The sequence below is a fragment of the Elephantulus edwardii genome, unplaced genomic scaffold (genome assembly GCF_000299155.1).
Source record: "Elephantulus edwardii isolate Elephantulus edwardi_28Jun2011 unplaced genomic scaffold, EleEdw1.0 scaffold00296, whole genome shotgun sequence".
Classification (NCBI taxonomy): domain Eukaryota; kingdom Metazoa; phylum Chordata; class Mammalia; order Macroscelidea; family Macroscelididae; genus Elephantulus; species Elephantulus edwardii.
Window position 1 is genome coordinate 1,431,425 of NW_006400046.1, and position 6,402 is coordinate 1,437,826.

Genomic DNA, 6,402 nt, shown 5'->3' on the forward strand with positions numbered 1-6,402 from the left:
ATGGTGCAACCACTACGGAAGGCGGTGTGGTGCTTTTTCAAAAAGTTGCAAATTGACCCAGCAATTCCATTTCTGGGAATATACCCCAAAGAGACCATAACTGCCACCCAAGCAGATATATGCACATCCATGTTTATTGTGGCTTTGTTCGCAATAGCAAAGAGCTGGAAACAACCCAAGTGTCCATCAACAAACGAGTGGATAGAGAAGCTCTGGTATAGTCACACAATGGAATACTATGGAGCATTGAAAAACAAAGAACTCATGAAATATTATGCAAAATGGATGACCCTGGAGGACATTATGCTGAGTGAGATATATCAGTCACAAAAGGACAACTATTGCATAGTGCCACTGTTGTAAAACGGGACTGACATTGGGGTTGGGGGGAGACTGGAAAGGATGGGATAAATTATGTATACTACATTGAAACAGATGAGGGAGAGAACTGTTTAAAAGGGATATATGATTAAGTATTATTGTCATGACATGAGTCCAGAATGAAGGCTGCCCAGTGGAGTGGACTTGAGGGGAGGGATTGTATAACAATGAAAGAGTTTTACTTTTACTTTTCAAGGAGAAGAGTGAATTGGGGGGAGAGGGTGGGCAGGGAGAAAAGTGCAACAAGGAATGGCTGGAAACCCTAAGTCTCTGTAAATTTTTGTTAAAATGAATTGAAAAAAACAGTGAATAGACAATGAACACTGCATGAGAACAGAGGAGGGGAAGAACTGTCCAAAATGTATATATGACTAGACATTATAGGTATGACAACAATCTGGAACGAGAGGGACATTGCAGGGCGGGCTGGGGGAGGGGAGGACAAAAGGTGCAATAATGGAAAAAATGGGGGGGGGGGAAGAATTGAGGGCATAGAGGTTTATCTGAATTAACTACAGACCGTAAGTATCAGTTCAATATTCAACAGCCATTGTTGTGGCTCAGCCTGCACGGTTGTTTACATGAAACAGTTTTAGTTTCTTGTTCTGCGAAGACAAATTGAATTCTAATACATCTGTTCATGTCCTGAAAGAGGAAACAGCTACTACGAAGATACTTCTGCTTCTCATCACTATTCCTTTCCTCCTTCATCTTCACTAAAATGTGCTTTAAAGGGTCTAGAACACTTCATTTCTTCATCTATGAAACACTGGTAATTTAGTGTCTTCCTTGCGGGACTGTGGCTCAGATCAAGTGACATCATAGTTTGTAACAGCGCCTGTGATGCAGATAAACAAAAACAAACTAACCAACCTATGAAATACAATGTATATACAGGACTGTGTGCAAACCAATAAAAAAAGAAACAAACAAATAAGCAGATGATCCATTCTTCTCCAGTGAAGCTGTGGGTGGGCTTGTATGGCTGACTTTTTTAGGGGGGAGTCAAGTCGAATGCTTTAACCACTGTGCTGCCAGGGCTCTGAGATGTAGACAGGACCCTGGAACTGACAGCTTTTATTATTCAAGAAGCAGGATGAATCAGCTAGAAAACCACTCTTCCTGGTAATGGAATCCTTTTTCAGGGAGCTGCGCTTTGCAGTCTGGATTAATCCGTAGCTCAGCATGATTATCCCAGGGGAAAGAATGCACCGCATGGCTTTTTCAAAATCCCAGCCTTTGGTGATTTATCCTCGTTATACAAACCCCCCAGACAGTCTGTTTATTTAATTGCCCTGATTGGAGCTATAAGGACTTGCATTTAACATCTGTAAGCAAGGATTTTTTTTTTTTTTAATGACCTGGGCTTTTGACTAGCAGAGCAGGCATTATTATCCAAGTTCTGGTCAGTGGGAGTCCATTCAAGCTGGTTCCTGTGTTCTTGACAAAACTCTTTGGACTTTTAAAGCACTTCTGTGTTGTCTGACACCACACTATATTCCAAGCTTACCTTGTTTATCCCAGGCTGCAGGGTTTTTTTTCCCCCTGCTGTGTTCCTTTCCAGTGTCTGGAAGGAAGCTGGCATTGAGTGAGAGAATGAATGAATTCCTGCATTTCATTTATTCCTACGCATCTCCCCAGTGACTCATATTTTATAACATCTAGTAAGTCTGAAACAGGGCGCTGGACAACATATTGCAAAAACATCTCTGTGGCTGCTCTGCCCAGCTTGGTCCTGTCTTCAGGATCCTAAGGCTAAAAATAATTCACCTGCAGCCTCCACAGCTCCCAGCCTCTGGCTATTTTTAGGGTGGGGTGGGAGAGGTGCAGGAGGAATGTGAATGACCTCTAGAACAGGGCCCTCCTCCCCTGTCCAGTGAGGACCACCCCCAAGAAAGTCTCAGGTCCCAGAGGGAGCTGTCCCCACAAGGGAGCTTCCCTAAGCTCTAATTATGGATGCCAGGGATGGAAGCCGTGTTCTGCTGCTATTCATGGAGTTCTCTGGAGTTAATTTTTTTCAGTCGTGGATGGCCATTTTCTGCTTCTGGTCCCACACAGACATCTCTTCTGAGGGTCACGCTGAACTGCCACTGATTTGATCAGAGTCTTTAGAAGTCACCAACGTGGCAGAAGACATTATGACCCAAATCAAGAACCACTGAACGACCCCTTTTGATAGCTCCTGGCCCAACCAGAACCAAATCAGAAACTGCTAGCAGTACTCCTTGGATTTCCACCGCTGGGAGAAGGCAATGACGACCAAAGGGGGCCTTGTCTCCATGAGCGAATGGTCTCAGCATGTGTACAAGTCCCTCTGCCCCATGTCCTGGGTGTCAAACTGGGATGACACAGGGTGGGTAGAAGGCACATTTCCCGGGAAGATCTGAACTGGCCCACCTTCCTCTCTTGTTAGAATCTTCTTGAATTGTGATTGAACGAGTAATAAAAACTTATTGGAAAAGTGAAAAAAAAAAAAGTGAATGGGGCAGTCTTGTTTTTTAGCCTGGCTTTTCAATTGTGAGCGATCTGGTTGTTATTTGAAATACTGGTGGAATACTTTCTAGCATCACAGCGACACGGAAGTCCCCACAAAGCACGGCACCCTGGCAGGTGAGAGGTGGACTGCCAGAAGAAAAAGAACAGGCAAAGATATTTCGGAGGAAGTGCAACAATGATGCTCTTTAGAGGGAAGGATGCTGAAACTTTGTCTCCCGTCCTTTGGACATGTTACCCGGAGGCCCCAGTCTTTGGAAAAAGACATCAAGCTGGGAAAATGGGAGAGTGAGCAAAAGGGAGGAAGACCTTCGATGAGGTGGACTGACACAGGTGCAATAACCACAATCTCGAGTGTGGCAGAGATGAGAGGAGATGCAGGGCGGGGCGAGATTGTGTTTCATCACATCCACTGCTTGTGAGTCTCTGAGTCATAGTGTACTTGACGACAACAACGGCAACAGCAACAAGAAGGATGTGAAGGAAGCTGGTAAGGTCCTTGGCAGGCTCAGAACTTGATTACCAATTGCGAGGAAGAGTCATCTGATAAGCCAGGAATGTAGACACCACTGTCTTCATTTAAGTACTGGTAGAGTCCTGGTGCCGCAGAGATAAAAGTGCTCTGTTGTCAGGTGATGGTCAGTGGTTCGAACCCAACAACTGCTCCAGGAGGACGGGTAGAACTCCACTTCCTCAGTGATAATGGCCGTTAAAACCCACCGAGGCACGTCCACACAGCCCTGGAGGTCTGCTGTGAGTTGACACAGACTTGACGGCACGTCCACACGGCCCTGGAGGTCTGCTGTAAGTTGACACAGACTTGATGGCAATGCATTTGGTTTTCACCAGGAGTTGCCCCATGTGTTGTCGTTACAGAAGTAATGAAAACAGATCAACACTCCTCCCTTGGTAGCGGTTGTTATGTAGTGTTGAGTTGGAACTGACTTACAGCTGACCAGCCAATGAGCTTTAAGAAGCAGTAAATCACAGGGGAGGAGACTGTCCATCTTTCCCTTGCGGGACAGCGGATGGATTCGAACTGCATAGCTCCACAATTAAAACAAGCTTGGAAGCAAGAGTGACATCCACTTCTGAGATAGCTTGCATCTGGAAACCTGGAGAAAGCATGAAAATGATACAAATTCCCAGGTCTTTCATTATAGGATCTCTATGAGTCACCTACAACTCGACGACACTTAACAACAACAACAACAACAACAACAACAGCAACAACAACAATGAGAGAGCTCAGTTGGCCTAGTAGACAGAAAGCAATGCTCTCAAACCAAAGATGGGTGACTTTAATCCATGGCCCTCAGTACTGTTTTTAATTGTTTTTTGGTCAAACATTCTTCTAAGTCATACAGCCCTGGTCTGCCCACTTGCTGTACAGAGGTACCTCATGGTTGCTGTGGTGCTTAACACTATGACGTTGATGTGTCAAATGCAAGAATGGTAACCCATGGTGGACAATGTTTGGTGGTGCTCCCCGATTAAAACAAGCTTGGAAGCAGGAGTGGCATCCACTTCCAAAATAGCTTGCCTTCGGAAACCCTACGGACCTGGAGAAAGGATGAAAGTTATACAAGTGTCCAGATCTTTTGTTCATAGGGTCACTATGAGTTGCCTACGACTCAATGGCAATTAACAACAAAACAACAACGATCTTTGTATTGGCAGTGCAACTTACCACTGAGCCACCAGGTATCCCTCCTTCCTTGGTGGTGCTGTCTTATTAGCTGGGGAGTCAGATAGTAAACTATCCAAATATTGTTACGTTTCCCCCAAAAAGGTGATCTGGAAAGTAGAAACTATCAAACAACACCACTAATGTTACATGCAAGCAAAATCTTGTTGAAAATTATTAAAAAATGATAACAGTACATCCACAGAGACATAGAAGCTGAATTTAGAAGAGGACATAGCACTAGGGATATCATTGCTGTTGTCAGATACATCTTGACTGAAAGCAGAGAATACCAGAAGAATGTTTATTTGTGTTTTATTGACTATACAAAGGTCTTCAGTTGTGTGGATCACAACAAATTATTACTAACATTGAGAAAAATAGAAATCCCAGAACATTTGATTGTGCTCATGTGAAACCTATACCTAGACCAAGAAGCTGTTGTCTGAGCAGAGCAAAGTTGACACTGTATTGTTGTTAACAATCAAGAAAGGGCCGCCAAGAGAACAAACAAGTCTGTCCTGGAGAGGGTGAAAGCAGTTTGCTCCTTGGAGGCAAGGATTCTGAAACTCCATCTCACCTACATTGGGCATATTGTCAGGAGGGACCAGTCGGTAGAGAAGGACATCATGTTTGGAAGGGTAGAGGGACAGCGCAGGAGAGGAGGACCCTGGATGAGGTGAATTGACACAGTGACTGTGGCAACGGGGTTGGGCGTTTCAGAGATGACAAAGTTTGCTCAGGATAGAGGAAGGTTCAGAGCCATTGTTCATGGAATCTCTGAGTCGTAATCGACCCATAATGACACATAACAACAATTAACAATGGAGTAGTTAACAGTCTGACTCCCCAGTTAGCAAGACAGCACTGCCAAGGCAGGAGTGTTGCTCTATTTTAGTTACCTTTGTAATGCCAGCACCTGGAACAGTGCCTTGAAAACCAAACATGTTGCCATGTTAATGACTTCTTCTTGTTGTGCACTGATGAGTTGGAAGGGACTCACAGCTGATCTTCTAGGAAGTTTTCCGAGGTGGAAATCACACAGGAGGAGATTGTCCCATCTTTTTTTCTGGAAGCCGCGGGTGGATTCGAACCACCTGTCTTTGGGTGGGCAGTGCAGCTCTTTACCCACCAGGCCACCAGCGCTCCCTTGTTAATTATGGAGACAAAGTGGGAGAGGAGGCTGGATGGGGCTGCAATGTTAGAACAGGTGTGTCTTGGGATGGTCCCAACTGCTGGCAAAGAATTGAAGGACCTGAAGGTCCATGGGTGTTTGGGAAAGAACCTTCTAGAAAGAGAGAAGAAAAGTGCAAAGGTGCTGAGGCGAGACTGCTCCTTGGAAGTTGACAGAACAGCAAGTTAATCAGTGCAACAGCTGGAACAGAATAAGCAAGATGAGGAGGGGAAGGAGGGGCCAGGGAGGTGATGGGACAAAAGGTCTGGAGGGTGCAGGCCCTGCCTGGTGCATCACACTGAGGATTTTGTCATTGGCTCTGAGTGAGGTGAGAGCCTTGGGAGCCCTTGAGCTTTGATGCATGGCTGTTAGGAGCTCACTGGCCCTGTCAGGAGGTGGGGAGGGCAGAGTGGATACCAGGGAGGAGGTGATTGCTTTGGTCTAGGTGAGTAACAATGGGAACCAGATCAAGACTATAGCAATCAAATCAGAGCTGTCAACCCCAGAGTGCGTGTCTCTGAAACCTGCTACAGATTTTCTTTTTCCTTTTAGTTTCTTTATGATCCCATATCAGCAGAGAACTGCCAGAAGCCCAGGCTGGGTTTAGAAGGGGTTGTGGTTATAGGGATATTGTAGCTGAAGTTAGATGGATCTTAGCTGAAAGCAG